General features: G+C 37.9%; 1 protein-coding gene across 4 annotated transcripts in view; it reads right to left on the reverse strand.

Annotated features, from left to right (window-relative positions):
* Window positions 1-17,826, reverse strand: part of LOC106089356 (neurotactin) — an 86,268-nt gene that overhangs the window by 17,794 nt on the left and 50,648 nt on the right. For 2 of the 4 annotated variants that reach the window (XM_013255189.2, XM_059360048.1), the window contains exon 2: window positions 14,591-14,635. The gene's annotated coding sequence lies outside the window, so the exon portion shown is untranslated. Of the gene's footprint in view, window positions 1-4,108; window positions 4,589-14,590; window positions 14,636-17,826 lie in introns of those variants that run through there. The other 2 variants (XM_059360046.1, XM_059360049.1) reach the window with 2 other exon arrangements.

A 17,826-nucleotide genomic window follows, 5' to 3' on the forward strand; every position in this document is an offset into this window, starting at 1 on the left:
GAATTTCTTTCGTAATTCAAGCTTTTTGTCGCGATAACAACAGTACCCTAAGGCGAAGCATTACACACTCCATGAAAAGCGCTGCAAATCCATACTTGGGTACAAAAACCCTCCATTATGGAACCCAGAGTAAGCCTAGTACTGACTTCATTCGCCGCGAAAGGGCCTACTAACTTAATGCGAAATCCGACGGATTGAATTTCTCACCAAAACACAAACAAAAGTCAAACAACAACAACACACTCCAAAGGCAACAGCTTTGAAGCAGAGTTGATCGGTGCCCATCTGAGTTAGGTTGTCCTGGAAAACTCTGCTGAATGGCTTTAAGTGGCACTACTCGATCATCAGTTGATACAGGGAAGAACTTTTTCGAGCCATAACACATCAAAATCAAGTTTCAGACAGGATTGTTGTTGTAGCCACATTTTCATGTGGAGGTGACGATCCTCGTCAAGCTCCAGTAGGTGAGCAAGCTCGTTCCGGTCCAAAGGACGGATCGCCGCGGGAACAGGGTGGCCATTGGTTATTTAAAGGCGCCAATAACCCGCCTTGTCATATCGAGCATCATAGGCACACAGTATTTGTACAAGAGCCGGTGTCACACGGTCTCTCACTAAGACTCTCAGCTGGATAACGCTGATTGTCCGCAACTACCGTTGCAGGTACTCCGTATGGAGCAATCCACTATCCGCAACCTGTGGACGCGCACGGTAGCTCGCAACTAAGCTTTTCCTGACAGCATTGAACACCAAACCGATCGGACCTCAATGTTCCAGCCTGTGTGGTGGTCACAGCTATTCTGTATCGGGGTTTCAGACAAGGTGACAGGCTATAGTGTGTTTCATTGAAAAGTTACAGCAGCCTTTGGAAAAAATTACAAAAAAGCTGCCAAAGAGAATCACTTTTAAAGGTAGAAGAGACATTGATCAGATTATTTATTTATTATTTTCTTTGTTGAATTTGCTAGCATAGAATGTCTTCTTCACATAAACCACGAAGAAACGTTTAGAGGAATCTGTTTACATTGGACAAAATCGGCAAATCTATAGCAATTGGGACATCAAGGTACTCTAAAAGTCATAAGGGAAACAAAATATTGGGTTGCCCAAAAAGTAATTGCGGATTTTTCATATAGTCGGCGTTGACAAATTTTTTCACAGCTTATGACTCTGTAATTGCATTCTTTCTTCTGTCAGTTATCAGCTTTTACTTTTAGCTTGCTTTAGAAAGAAAGTGTAAAAAAGTATATTTGATTAAAGTTCATTCTAAGTTTTATTAAAAATGCATTTACTTTCTTTTAAAAAATCCGCAATTACTTTTTGGGCAACCCATATATTAAAAAAAAGAAATGAGAAAATATAGAAGTTTTTAAGGAAGAAATATTTGTACAGGGAGGCCATCGTAGCGCAGTGGTTAGCATGTCTGCCTATGACGCTGAACGCCTGGTTTCGAATCCTGGTTAGACTATCAGAAAAAAAATTTTCAGCGGTAATTTTCCCTTCCTAATGCTGGCAACATTTGTGAGGTACTTTGCCATGTAAAAATTTCGCTCCGAAGAGGTGTCGCACTGCGGCACACCGTTCGTACTTGTCTATAAAAAGGAGGCCCTTTATAATTGAGCTTAAAGCTTAAATTGGACTGCACTCGTAGATATTTGAGAAGTTAGCCCCTGTTCCTTAGTGCAATGTTCATGGGCAAAAATTGCAATTTGCAATATTTGCACACCCTTCAAAATGTTTTAAAAAGTTTTTCAGTTAAAAACAAGTAAAAGCTTGCTAAGTTCGGTCTGACCGAATCTTATATACCCTCCACCATAGATCGCATTTGTCGAGTTCTTTTCCCGTTATCTCCTTCTAGGCAAACAAAGTATAAAAGAAATTAATTGATTTAATATTGGAGCTATATCAAGTTATAGTTCGATTCGGACCATATTTGACCATATTTATTTATTTATTTCATTTCATGCAATGCGAAGCCATCAGGCCTATAAATAATCACACTATGCATAAGATGTACTTTTTCTAACATAAGTTAAAAAACTACTCAACATATTGAATGTTGAAGACCATAGTAGAAGTCATTGTGTAAAATTTCAGTCAATTCGAGTAAGAAATGCGCCCTTTAGGGACTCAAGAAGTAAAATAGAGAGATGGGTATATGGGAGCAGTATCAGGCTATACACCGATTCGAACCATATTTAACAAGTATGTTGATGGTCCTGGGAGAAGCCGTTGTACAAAATTTCAGCCAAACCGGATAATAATTATGCCCGCTGGAGGCTCAAGAAGTCAAAAACCCAGATCGGTTTGTACGGCAGTTATATCAGGTTATGCATCGATTTGAACCATATTTGATACAGTTGTTAGAAGTCATAACAAAACACCTCATGCAAAATTTCAGCCAACTCGGATAGGAATTACACCCTCTAGTCCCTCAAGAAGTCAAGATTCAAGATCGGTTTATATGGCAGCTATATCAGGTTATGAATCAATTTGTAGCATGCTTAGCACATTTGTTGGAAATCATATCGAAACACGTTGTGCAAAATTTCAGCCAAATCGGAGAGGACTTGCGCTCTCTAGTGGCCCAAGAATTCAAGACCCCATATCGGTTTATATGACAGGTATATCAGGTTGTGGCCCGATTTCAACCTTACTTAGCACAGTTGTTGGAAATCATATCGAAACACGTTGTGCAAAATTTCAGCCAAATCGGAGAGGACTTGCGCCCTCTAGACGCTCAAGAAGTCAAGACCCCAGATAGGTTTATATGACAGCTATAAAACGTTATGGACCGATTTCAACTTTACTTAGCAGAGTAGTTGAAAATCATTAAAAAAAAAACACCTCATGCAAAATTCCAGCCAAATCGGATAGAAAATGCGTCCTCTAGTGGCTCAAGAAGTCAAGATCCAAGATCGATTTATATGGCAGTTATATCAAAACATCGACCGTTATGGTCCATTTACAACCCCAACCGACCTACATAAATAAGAAGCATTTGTGCAAAGAGCGCTGCTCTAAATAATTAATCGTCAAAATCGGACAAGGGAATCGAGGTTCAGGCGTCAATGGGTTAACGACGGCATGTCGGCTTTCGACCTCTTGGTAAAGGAGTTCATCGTCAGATACGTTTTGGTATGGAGGCTATAAAGATCGTACATTGGTAAGGCATCTGATGATGGCATTCTTTATCAAGAGGTCGAAACGCGTTACACCATGGTTTGTGTAAAATCTTCTGGTTTACATTTTTCATAGCATAGAAAATTTTCGGTCACTAAACTCATCTTCTAAATGAAATTATGATGCTCGCACTGACGAGCAAATAAATTTGAGAAAAAAATTTTAGGTATTTTTCTAAATTTGTTAAAAATTTATAAACCTATTAATATTGTAATATATTTATCGTAAAATTTAACACTAGAAAGACCGAACCGGTCGAAATGAACAGTTAGAACTATTTTCAATTTAATTTTTTTTAATATTTTTTAATAATACAAATTAATTTTTTTAGGTTTTAAAACAAGAATTTTAAATTGTATAAGTTTTTCACTAAAACATCAAATTAGTCATTTTAGTGAATAAAGCAAAAACATTTTTAAAGAATGCTTGGTTGCCGAATGGGCTATTGTTTTTCGACAAAATCCTGTTTATATTTTTTTGTAAATACCTACTTCCCTTCCTTGAAGAGAAGCAGCTATTGTAGGTATAATCTTAAAAAAACAAAGAATGCTCACTTAATATTGGTTTCACACAATTTTTAAGAATATCGTAACACATGGCATTATTTCGTTTTAAAACTTTAAATGGGTAAGCGCTATAAAAGGACCTAATTTTTTCTCTCTCTAATTGTCCCCCTAGTAAGCCATCTTATTAGACATCCAATGCGGAGCGGGGTTTTGTGTATGCATTTAAGAAAATTAAGTATGCGCCCCAAAAAAAATATCTGTATCTGTAGCTCTACTCCACATCATTCCCAAGGAGGGTTGGGTTAATCAAGCAAGAGGATAATTGAGGTGGCAAGAACATGTGTTGCAGAATTTACCGTTTTAAAGTTTTGTATTCGGTTTAATAAGCATACATACAAATAGATTCACTAAAGCACTCACTCACTTTTTTGTTGTTTATGTTTTGTTTTTAATCGTTGTTTAGATTCAAAGTCGTGATTTTATCCGTGTTTATTCTCTCATCATATCCATTTGTTAGCAAAAAAAATGGTTAGTTGGTTCAATGGATGGATGCTCTTCTGTGTATCTGCCTTCACAACACCACCACCACTCACTAAAGATAATCTTGCTTTTCGTTTTTATATTTTTCCGTTATTTTTTCTTTCTTTGTTTTTGTTTTCTTTCATGCGGCTGTTGTTACTGTACTACAACGGTTTTACTCTCCTCTCTTTTTGGCCCAAAATCAAACCGAGTTTTATTTCGTTAAAGGGAGGGGGGGAAATTGTTGTGTATATCGTTTTTATGTTGTATGCCACAACAGAGCATACACAGTGAAGGAGCACCGAAAAAAAAATCTTTCTAAGCGAGATTTTATAGACACGTACCGTTCCGTTCTAGAGCGTAGTTCAAACTATTTTGCCGGCGCGCAACATCATGAAATAAGTAAAATTTTGTAGTCCATTCAGCCGCCAACAGACAGAAGAAGAAGAGAGAAGTTTACAGTTGTTCATTGTGTGTCCGTGTGTATGTATCACTCACTCAAATTGTGGTATATGTGTGTGCGTGGTTTCTGGTATTCCAGAACAATATCCCTCCATGCACTAAACATCCAGTCAGTCAGTCACATCCAAACATTCATCCATCCATTCGACTATCCAATCTTTCACACTCCATCAAAGGCTCTGTTGTGAGTTTATCTGTGTGTGTGTGTGTGTGTGTGTGTGTATGCTTGTAATTTGAACATCCACAAAACACTCACTTAGGGCATCTACGAAGAAATGCAATGCAAGCAACTGTCAAATGCATGCTCTCTTTAACTGAGTTAATTACGAGGAGAGTTCAATAAGTTAAAGCATAGATAGATTATCCGCAAATAGCGTTAAAGGGCTCAAAAAATTATCTTGGAAATAATTTTTAAGGCATGCTATATTTATTCATGGACCAATCCGGCCAAATCCAATGGTGTTGGAATCCATAAAGTTATGCATGTGTTTATTTCACCTACTCGTGCAAATATTTCAATGATTGACTTATCTGGGCCTTTTTACGCACCGCAACTTGTGACACATAACATGGAGATGCGAATCGAAAAGAAACAACAAACCGGTAAAAATATAAAAGTTTGGCTGGCTCGAAACCTACCATCTTAGATTTACTCAAAATTTATACAAACGACCTTCGCTGAAGGGCATATGTGAAATTAACATACCAATTCTCTGTCAAATCAGGTAACATCTTAAGCTTCTAGCTACCGTAAAAGACTACATGGGAGCTAAATAAGGTTATGTAGAGGTGAATTTTTTGGTACTTTGGTGGTTGTCACTATTGAAGTTTTTATTATTTGACATTTCACAAGTAGTTTCTACTTTTATACCCTCAACGGTAACACGTTCTTTAATTGACTTTTCAACCGGCACCGCACTTGGCATGACAAGCCATAAAAATGCAAGGTTTTAAATTATCGCCAAATAATTGCGCCCCAGAGGATTAAGAAATCAAATCGAGCGATCGGTTTATATGGGAGCTGTATCAAGTAATAAACCTATTTGGACCATACTTAATACGGCTGTTGGAAGCCGGATGGTAATTGCGCCTTCAAGAGGCTCAATTCGGACCATATTAGGCGGAGCTGAATGGTTTTGATCTGGGCAACGTTTACTTTAAACAAGACGGCGCTACATGCCACACAAACGATCACAATTGGCCACCGATATTTTGTGATTGAACTCCTTGCGACTTCTTTCTTTGGGGCCTTGGTAAAGATGAGATTAAGACCTCAAATATAGAATTCGTTATACGATTTGGTTATAGAAAATTGCATGAAAAGGATATGGTCCTGTAAGCGTGTCGTGGTGGCATAAACATAAACATCTCAAAAATTTGCATTTTTCTTTGAATACCAAAATAAAACATCTTATTGAAAAACCCTAAGTCTGATTTGGAACAAACTTCGCACAGTTGTTGGAAGTCATAACAGAACACTATGGGTAAAATTTCAAACAACAATTTAAAACAAATTTCAAATCAGACAAAAATTTCGGTTTCCAGGTATTCAAGATCTTAAATCGCGAGATCGGTTTATATGGGAGCTATGTATGTCAGTTTCTAGACTGATTTGAACCACACTTCACACAGTTGTCGGAAGAAAAAACAACACATAGCGATTTCGAGAGGCTCAAGATGTAAAGTCGGAGGAAAAATTCATATAACAATCATGCTATTCCGCGTAAACTCCACCATGAATAAATTTCTTTTCCAACAAACTCAAATGCTTTTGGTGGATTTTAAACAATCTTAACGGTGGAGGTAACCGTAGCGCAAAGGTTAGCATGTCGCCATGGGTCGAATCCTGGCGAGACCATCAAACAAAATTTTCAGCGGTGGTTTTCCCCTCCTAATGCTGGCAACATTTGTGGGGTACTATGCCATGTAAACTTCTCTCCAAAGAGGTGTCGCACTGCGGCACGCCGTTCGGACTCGGCTATAAAAAGGAGGCCCCTTATCATTGAACTTAAACTTAAATCGGATTGCACTCATTGAAATGTGAGAAGTTTTCCCCTGTTCCTTAGTGGAATGTTCATGGCCAAAATTTGCAATTTGCAATGAGCTACTAATAAAACAATTATCATTTTCGGTCATTTCTAGTTTGACAGATATACCAATGTGAACTCGGTAACACTTCGTGTGAGCTACCCCGTTTTTAAAGACATTATTGGTCAAGTTGATGCGTGCTCGGATTACCATTGCAGAGGTCGTGGATTTGATTCCCGCTAGAGCTGCGGTCTGTCGCTACCGTGGTATCACAATGGTCTAAACTAGTTTAAGTGAGTCTGCCACTCCAGAAAAAGTCTGCCACTCATAGCTGACCTAATCTAACTACATTCTTTGCAGCACTTTAATTTCTTTACACTCCTCGTACGTAGCAAAGCCACTGGAAATTGTGGAGCATGCTGTGTGGTTTTGGTCTCTTGTTTTTGACAGTACAAATATAATATGCCGGCATCTTTATTGGAAAATAGGGGTTGTTTCGTACAATGCGTACTACCGTGTAAAGGTGTGTATGTTTGTTCGTATCTCCAAACCGATGTCTCAAACATACTTCCAGTCTTGTATCAATGTATAAGTGAGTTTTTATTCCCACATTCCAATATTTCATACGTGTTTGTGTTCTACAGACACACACATTCAAAAAATAATACTTCAGTTATTGCTTGTATGTATGTATGTGTGCTTTAACAACACGGCTTTTAATTCTGTAAAAGTGGATACACATCAAACATGCATACACACACATGCAATATTGACAAAGAAAAACTTACATGGCTGTATTTTGTTGTAAGGCGCTCATCAAAACATAGCGGTGAGTTTATGTATATGTGCGTGTGTGTGTAAAACACACTGAACTAAAAGCCACCCAATTTTGATGTTATTAGTTGTTTATGTTAACAGAATTAACAGAATAAGAGAGAGAGAGAGAGATAGAGAGAGGCAGAACAGAGAGGAAATTTGAAATCACATACGAGTTGAGAGATGATATGCGTTAGGCAATGTTTACATGAAAACAATTGTTTATAAACTCACACGGACACAACACTGGCTAGGGACGCCAATAATCACATTGCCCATGTTATTTCAAAATCAAATCCATAATTTTACTATAGAAGATCATTTGAAATTCCAGATGTTATCCAGACCAATTTTTGAATTGTTGAGATTTTATCTTTTCGCTGTGAAAATTCATAAATACCTATTTACCATTATTTGCAACCGCACCTTATTTGGCCTTGTGGTTTTCATCGACTACAACTACAATATAATCAGTAAATATAATTTCGCACTTTGTATTAGGTGAGAGTGTTAATACAATACGTAGATTCCAAATTGAATTGAATGTTTTTGGCGCTAAAAAAACGAATAATGGGATCATGATGACAAACCTAAGCAAACATTTCAAAGAGATTCTTCTGAGGATAACGTGAAATACCCGTAATTAAACTATGACAACATTTTCAAGAAAAATCAAAAAAAGTTTTGGAAATTAAATTTTGACGAGAGGGGTTCAATGAAAATCAATTTATAAGCAATTTTAAAAGAAAATGTTTGTACCAATATTGAAATTTTAAAATTTTTTTACCAGGATTTTTGTTCAAAAAAACCTCTTGCCAAAACCTTATACGTAATTGCAACACGAAATGGTAAGAAGAGGTAAATTGAACATTTGCTCACATTGGCAGAAATATGATGCAAAATCATTTACCAATGGAGCCATAAACTGGCAAATGCAAAATTTCCCATTAATATTCCATTAAGGAGCAGGGCAAAATTCTCACATATCAAGCTGTCCGATTCAAGTTAAGCTCAATGATAAGGGCCATTCTTTTTATAGCCGAGTCAGAACGGTGGCCCGCAATGCGACGTCCCTTCGGCGAGAAGTTTTACATGAAATAGTATCTCACAAATTTCGTCAGCTTTAAGGGGGGAAAAACTTAACTTTAATCGGACTGTGTTAATTGATATTAGAGAAGTATCCCCTGTTCCTTAATGGAATGTTCATGGGAAATTTAGTAGTTAGTAGGCGTCCGGTAGCCGAGTTGGTAACGTGCTTGGATTATCAGTGCAGAGGTCGTGGGTTCTATTCCCGCCAGAAGCCTTGGTCTGTCGCTATTGTGGTATTACAATGGACCTAAAATTGTCTTAGTGTGTCCGTAAGGATTGCCACTCTTACCTAACCTAACCTAACCACCACTGTAAAAACTTTTTTCTGATGTTCTCGCCATGCGTTGTTGCCAATATTGATGTGTGTTGATGATTTTGTGAACGTGCGTTGTTAATTCCTAGTACCTAACGTTATGAACCTTACTGAATATTACTGAACCTTAAGTTTAATTGGCTCTGGTCCGATTCTCGGTAGCACACAAACTTTTTGCAGTCCTTAAAAAAATTTACACTGGACGTTGTCATAATGTGGATGCCTGGGGACAGTTTCGAACGTTTCGTTCACAAACAACTGTTGTTGATTTATGAACATTTGCGATTGATCTAATAACATCAGTGTGTTCATTTACTTTTATAAACCAATGGGGCCAATTTGACAACGGCACGCTTGATGTTTTCTATGGGTGCATGAACATTGTTTTAATGAACAGAGGCAATGCTTCTCTCATATCAGTGATTGATAACAGTTTGAAGTTTTGAATCTCAATCTAAAAGTATTTTTTATAGTCGAGCTCGAGCAGCTTACCGCAGGGCGACACCGTTTAGTAGAGAAATTTTACACGTCTCCATACCTCCCAAATCTCGCCAGCAAACATAAGAGGATAACTAAAGCTGAAATTTTGTTCAGATGTTCTCGTTCGCATACAAAACTAGGTGTTCAGCTTCATGAATGGACATGCCAATCTCGCCGCACACGGTGGCTTCCAAGGATGGGTATTGGAAAAAAAGAGAAAGGAGAAATTGCTTTTTCAAGCAAGGAAGAGACAAATGAAAAGTAACAAACAAAAACATGCTAAGTTCGGCCGGGCCGAATGTTATATACCCTCCACCATGTATCGCATTTGTCGAGTTCTTTTCCCGGCATCTCTTCTTAGGCAAAAAATGATATAAGAAAAGATTTTCTCTGCTATTAGAGCGATATCGAGATATAGTCCGGTTCGGACCACAATTAATTTATATGTTGGAGACCTGTGTAAAATGTCACCCAATTCGAATAAGAATTGCGCCCTTTGGGGGCTCAAGAAGTAAAATAGAGAGATCGATTTATATGGGAGCTGTATCAGGCTATAGACCGATTCAGATCATAATAAACACGCATGTTGATGATCATAAGAGGATCCGTCGTACAAAATTTCAGGCTAATCGGATGATAATTGCGGCCTCTAGAGGCTCAAGAAGTCAAGATCCCAGATCGGTTTATATGGCAGCTACATCAGGTTATGATCCGATTTGAAACTTATTTGGCGCAGTTGTTGAAAGTCATAATAAAATGCGTCATGCAAAATTTCAGCCAAATCGGATAAAAATTGCGATCAAGAAGATATATACTTTATGGAGTCTCAGACGCATATTTCGAGGTGTTATAAACAGAAATTAGTATTCCCCAATCCTATGGTGGAGGGTGGGCCAAATCGGTCCAAGTTTTGATATAGCTGCCATATAAACCGATCTTGGGTCATGATTTCTTGAGCCACTAGGGGGCGCAATTCTTATTCGATTGGAATGAAATTTTGCACGAAATGTTTGCACTACGTGTGTCGCTATGACTTCCAACAACTGTGCCAAGTATGACTTAAATCGATTAGTTATCTGATATACATACCATATAAACCTAACTTGGATCTTGACTTCTTGAGCCTCTAGACGGCGGAATTCTAATCCAATTTAACTGAAGTTTTGTATGATGTTTTTTTTTGTTACGACTTCCAACAGCTGTGCTAAGTATGGTCCAACTCGTTTCAAAATTTGATATAGCTGCCATATAAACCGATCTTGGATTTTGACTTCTTGAGCCTCTTCTTGATATGTAAATAATCTGCTTTAGCTGCCAATCTAACAAATCTTTTTCGGCGATTACTTTTTATAGATAATACATTTTAAAGCAAAAAAAATGTTGATTTTATTCAGTAACATTCCTTCAATACTTAAAAAAATGTTATTTTATCATTGAGATTTTTGTAGTGTGATTTTCAACGGTGAAAACGATCATACTACCAGGCATAAGCTGAATTTTTTCACGTAAAGTTTTGCTATGACTTTCAGCTACCGTGCCAGGTATGGTTCAAATCGTTCTATAACCTAATTTAACTCCCGTATAAACCCCTGGCCCGATGTGACTTCTTGAACCTTTTCAATATTTGAAAACGCGATTCAAAGATAGTGTCAAATGTCATTCACGGTGGAGGCTATACGAGATTAGGACCGGCCAAACTTAAGGCGTTTTTACTTGTTTTTTTTTTGTGTTTTATGGCAACACTGTTTTTAGAATATTTATTGCATATGCCACAACATAATTGTTTAACACTCCTCTTAAAGTTCTAACATTTTCATGACTTCAGACAAATTAAAAATTAATTATTCAGTTATTGGTAAGCCAATATCCAGTTTACTACTGCCAACCTTAATCCCCAGAGGTGTAGTAATACACCACATAAAATTCTGGATTAATGGCAAAATATCCATACAAACATATTTACAAATCACAACAAGCCATTATAACAGAAATAAATGTAATTTCTGGTTGTTAGACTTGAAGAAGACTAACATGATTTATTGCCTATGCGTACTACATGCATACATACATACAAATCTTTATGTGTAGCTGTGTGAGGATAATATTTTCTGTTTTCTTTTTTCTTGTGTATCATAATAAAGGGTGATTTTTTTGAGGTTAGGATTTTCATGCATTAGTATTTGACAGATCACGTGGGATTTCAGACATGGTGTCAAAGAGAAAGATGCTCAGTATGCTTTGACATTTCATCATGAATAGACTTACTAACGAGCAACGCTTGCAAATCATTGAATTTTATTACCAAAATCAGTGTTCGGTTCGAAATGTGTTCAAATTTTGACAAATTTTGTTCAGCGATGAGGCTCATTTCTGGTTGAATGGCTACGTAAATAAGCAAAATTGCCGCATTTGGAGTGAAGAGCAACCAGAAGCCGTTCAAGAACTGCCCATGCATCCCGAAAAATGCACTGTTTGGTGTGGTTTGTACGCTGGTGGAATCATTTGACCGTATTTTTTCAAAGATGCTGTTGGACGCAACGTTACGGTGAATGAACACATTTCGTTGCTCGTTAGTAAGTCTATTCATGATGAAATGTCAAAGCATACTGAGCATCTTTCTCTTTGACACCATGTCTGAAATCCCACGTGATCTGTCAAATACTAATGCATGAAAATCCTAACCTCAAAAAAATCACCCTTTACATATATCCAGCATTGATGTTTTGCTTGCTTGTAACATTCATATCTCCGTGCACAAAGTGGATGAAAATTGCCATTTGGGGATTATGCTGCTGCGGTGTGGCCAGAGATAAACCTCAGTTCTTTCACAATCTTTTTTTTTCTTTGTTGAACAGGAAAACAAAAATACAAAAATTCTGAAATAGTGACTCATTTATGAATTGGTTTCATCTCGGCTTGCCTTATTTTTTTTTATTTATAAAGCAAAGTATTAAAACACGACTTTCCATACTTGCCGTTAACACCTATCGCTAGATTGTGTTTTCAGTGTTTGTGTGATGGTGCACAGAGCACGAGCTGATACGATTGCTGCCGATTTCCTCCCTGCACATGCATGATGATAACGATGAGAATAGAGGATCTTTTTAACATCTGTCAGCGAAACGTAACACACTCACGTTGCGTTTGCATGGGGTTTTTTTCTGGGATTTGTTTATGTTTATGTTTTTCATCAAATCAACCATTCAACCACACATACAAGCATTAAACATACATACATACGAATACATGTGTGTAGCTGTAACTTCATTACATTTAGATATGTGCGTATGTACATATTTACGAACAATATTTATCAAAAGATATGCATCAAATGCACCACCCCATTTTATTGACACTGTGGGATGAGTGTTGCCAATGCAAAAAAAAACTTTTTCTGAAAATTTACAAAGTTAACATCATTTATAGAATTGAATGAGAAAAAGAAAAACATTAGTTAAAGAAAATTTGTATGGAAAAAATAAACTAACAAAAATGAATGCCTTTGAATACTGTTCTCCTTCTCCTTTCTCTCATTGTTGTTATTAATTTGATTTCCTTTTTCTTTCAAACCACTGTAGCATTTTATAACAAAACTCATATATTCGTTGTTCCCAATTCCCTAAGGACAGACAAGGGTGGTTTCGATTTTTTTCCAGCTTTTGGCTAACAAAGACGAATATTGTTGTCATTTGTTTTTCGTGGACGGCCATATGTCTTTCTGCCTTGTTTCGCTGCATGTTGCAACGATTAGATTTATCACAGATTTGCTATTCGCATTTCTCAGTTGTTGGATGGCGCGTTATGGCCTGATTTTTCAGCGGAAGTAGGACATTATTGTTGTAAACTATTCGCAGCGACAGCAACAGCGAAAAAGTGATTATCTGTCCCGGAAAATCTGCGAAAAGTTGGTTGATTGTCTGCGCCGGCTGGCTGGTTGGTGCTTTGCTGTTGCAATATGGAACAACCAACAGACACACGTGCTCTCTTTCTCTTTGTGTTCCTTTCTCCGGGTGCTTTGTATTGCAACGAGAAGCGAGGGGCGGCGGGTGCTCCATCCATGTCCCATCCCATTATCTTATCCCATTATGTGTTCTGGTGATTAAGGCAATTTGTCGGACTGGAACAACGGCTATCAGTTTTTTTTTGTCTTGGGTTATCATGCATTGAAGGCTTAGATGAGACAGCAAAATGGCGGTGGCGGCGGCCTGGTTGTTGTTCCCTTCTAAGTCTATTTCCCTCCCAAATGACTTACCCAGCAGCTCGGCGCAGCCATGGCTAACATGGCTAAGTTTGAAGCATAATGACATTTTGAACACTTTTTGTTTGCCCGCTTGCATAGAGAAGCTGATGAGGGTTGAGTTGGGGTTTAGTGAAAGTTCTGCACGCACAGAGCTCTATGCTTATGGACCTGCGGCCAAATAAACAGACTGCTGCCAAAGCATGGCATCATTTAATATTGCCTGGTAGTTGGTTGGTAAGTAGTAAATGCCCTTAAAGGGGAAATGTCAAATTCCCTTCTTCCTCGCTGATAGACCTACGCATGTTCTTATTGTTCTGTTGTGGACTAATGATGGATTATGTGACCGAAAGGTGTTCAAGCCTATCGCAGTGTGATACTAATTGGTTTACATTGGATCAATGATCAATGGGAGGGTGGGGGTCAAAGCAACAACAAGAAAGTACCGCACGAGTTCTGTCTTTGTTTTTGTTTTCGACAATGGGAGACTTTACCTGCCGTCTATCGTCACAACAGTGCATTTCTATGACATATCAACACCTTAACAACTGTTACTTTGCTCTCTTCATTATCATGAATTAAAAGGGGGAGGGGCAGGGAGGCTTCTTTGTTCTTTTTTAACGGTGTTAATGTAGTTGACAATGACAAGGAATGTCTCAAAAAGTTTTGTGGAACTTTTTATGGCACACACTTAGATGTAATAAAAAACAAAAATGTCACAATTTCGGAAAATGTAATGGAAAGATTGCTCCACTTTTTATATTTGACTACAAAATAGTAAAAGTTTAATAGTAAGAAAAGAAAGATTCAATGGGAGGCTTCAACGGCAATTTTAAATATAACGGCCATATTGAATTAAATGAGCGCACTTTCCACCTTGGGTGAAAATTGGTATATCTACACACAAAAACCAAGCTAGGAACCTTAAAAATAACTTGATTACATTTCCAATACTTACTTGGTTCAGGCTTTATTAAATGCCGTCAGATATATCACATGCAACCTGAAAAGATGAAAACACAACTTTAAATATGGCAATCAGCGTTACCTTTAGAAATTTTAAGAAGTGGCATTTTTTGTGAAGTGGCACAAAAAGTTGTTTATTTTTTTTCGTTAGCAAAATTTTGGCATGATTGGTCAATAAATGCGCTTGCTGTGACTCCAGAAGTTAAAATCAGGCTATATATATATGAGAGCTATATATAAATCTGAACCAATTTCCCCAGTAATGTCGAGAGTCAAGAGAAAATCCTTTCTGCCATATTTTGAGAGAATTGGTTTACAAATGACCATTTTTAGGCAATATTACTACAAATCGGACGAACATATATATGAGAGCTATATCTAAATCTGAACCGATTTCCATTAAATTCAAAAGTCATGTCGAGAGTCTTAAAAAATTCCTTCCTGCCAAATTTCGAGAGAATCGGTTAACAAATGACCATTTTATTGTATTTTTACTGAAAATCGGACGGACATATATATGGGAGCTATATCCAAATCTGAACCGATTTTTTCCAATATCAATAAGCTTCGTCTCTAGGCCGAAAAACATGCCTGTACCAAATTTTGAGACGATCGAATAAAAACTGTGACCTGTAACTTGTACAAAAATTAACAAATTAAGGTGATTCTGAGTCGATCGGTTTACTAATCAATGGGCCTATTTCTCTTCTTTTTGGGTGTTACAAACAAATTCACTAAGTTATAATAAGCTGTACCACAGTAGTGGTGTAGGGTATAAAAGTCAATTTGTGTTTGTTTGTCAGTTTGTTTGCTTGTGTGTTCCTTATAGACTCAAAATCAGCTGAACCGATTTTCTTGAAATTTTCACATATGGTACATAATGAACCCGTGGGGATATCTGAAGGGGGGCGGACCCTCCCCCTTACCCTATTTTTCAGCAACACCAGATCTTTGGGATGGTTGGTGCGATTTAAGCGAAATTTTATGTGTTCTCGTATAGTAACCTAAAAACAAAAATTTAGTATCCAAGTTTCGGATGGGGTACCTGGGGGGCCGCCCCACCCGCAAAATCTACCAAATGTATATAAAGACTACTCACGACAATATGGGACTCAAATGAGAGGTATTTAAGATTAGAAAACGTATCTAATATCCAATTGTCGGAGCAAGTGTTTGGGGGACCATCCCAACCCCCAAAACACCCCTAAATCGGACATATTTACCCACCATGGAAATATGGGACTCAAATGAAAGGTATTTACGAGTAGAATACGAAGTTGATATCCAAATGTGGGACCAAGTTTCTGCGGGTCCATCCCTTCTCTAAAACACCCCCAAATTGGACTTATTTACTGACTCTGGCAATATGTGGCTTAAATGAAAGGTCTTTGAAAATAAATCGCGAATTCGATGTCAATGTTCGCAAAAAGTGTCTGTGGAGTCACCCCACCTCCATAACACCACCCAAATAGGAAGTATTTGCTGCCCATTGCAATATGAGGCTCTAATAAGAGGTAAATTAGAGTAAAACACGAATCTGATATACATTTTCAAAGCCAAGTCACTGATGGCCGCCCCAAAACCCCCCCAAACCAGACATGTTTGTCGACTATGGAAATATGGGGCTCAAATGAAAGGTGTTTGAGGGTAGACCATGAATCTGACAAAAACATTCGGGACCAACTGTCTAGGGGAAGTCCCACCACCATAACAACCCCCAAGTAGGACGTATTTGCTCACCAAAGCAATTTGGGTCTTCAAGACTGTGGAGCTCGATATTCATAGTTTTTAGGGCCCATACCGCAAACCGGACATATTTGCGCTGGCTTTTCCAATAAGGGGTTTAAGTGAATGGTATTTTAGATTAGAAAACGAATTTGATATCCAATTTTGAGGCCAATGGCAATATGGGGTTCAAATATATGAGTATAGAGTACGTTGCTAATATATTTTCAGTGCCCCTAAATCGGGCATATTTACCGACCATGTCAATGTGGAGCTTAAATGAAAGAAATTGGGGGGCAGATCAAGAATTGATACCCACTTTTGGGACCGATTTTCTGGGGGTCTACCCCAATACCCCACAAACAGCAATTTTTTCCTGACCATCGCAATATGGGGCTCAAATAAAGGTATATGGGAGTAGAATACAAATTTGATATCCAAATGTAGGACCATGTATTTAAGGCATCACCCCTTCCCTAAAACACCCCCCAAACGGTAAAAAATGTTCGACCATGCCAATATGTGGCTCAAATGAAAGGTATTTGAGATTAGAAAACAAATTTGATAACCAACCCCATTATGTCATGGTCGGTAAGTATGAACCGTTTGGAGGGTGTTTTGGGGCTGGGGTGGCCACCGGCACATTGCCCTGAAAATAGATATCAAATTTCTTCTTTATTCCCAACGGAAATGGAGTTCAGTTTAGGGGGTGCTTTAGGGCGCATCCCAAAACACTTGGCTCCTAAATTGGATATCAAATTCGTTTTCTACTCTCAAATACCTTTCATTTGAGTCCCATATTGTCATAATAGGTCAATAAATTTATTCGACGTATTTTTAGGTGGAAAAGAGCCACCTTTACTTGAACGAAAATATTAATGTCATATTTTTTATCTACTCCCAAATATCTTTCATTTGAATCGTATATAGCCAGGGTCGGCAGATATGCCCATTTGGGGGTGGGCGACCTCCCATTACTTGGACATTATATTTTATGCCATATTTATAATCTACTGCTTAATACTTTTCATTTGAGTCCCATATTGACATGATCTTCGAATATATCTGTTTTGGAGTTTTGGGGGGGGGGGGGGGGGTGTCCCGCTGGGTACTTGGACCCTGAATTTTATATAATGATATTCATTTACTAGTCTCCAATACCTTTTATTTGATACCCATATTGTGTCCATCAGTCTTCTTTTGGTTCTGGGTTGAGTTTTTGGTGTAAGGGGGAGGATCCTTCCTTTTTTGGATTCTACGGAACAAACAAACAAACCGAGTCTCATTTAGTCATGATGGGCCATATGCACATTTGGGGAGTTTCTAGGTGGTGCGGTGACCCCTACACTTCGATCTGATTTTGTATGCCAGATTCGTAATCTACTCCCGAATACCTTTCATTTAAGCCCCATATTGATATGGACGACCAATTTGTCTGTTTTTAGACATTTTGGGGTTAAGGCGTCTTCCTGGGTACTTGTACACAATTTTTAATACCACATT

The sequence above is a fragment of the Stomoxys calcitrans genome, chromosome 1 (genome assembly GCF_963082655.1).
Source record: "Stomoxys calcitrans chromosome 1, idStoCalc2.1, whole genome shotgun sequence".
Taxonomy (NCBI): domain Eukaryota; kingdom Metazoa; phylum Arthropoda; class Insecta; order Diptera; family Muscidae; genus Stomoxys; species Stomoxys calcitrans.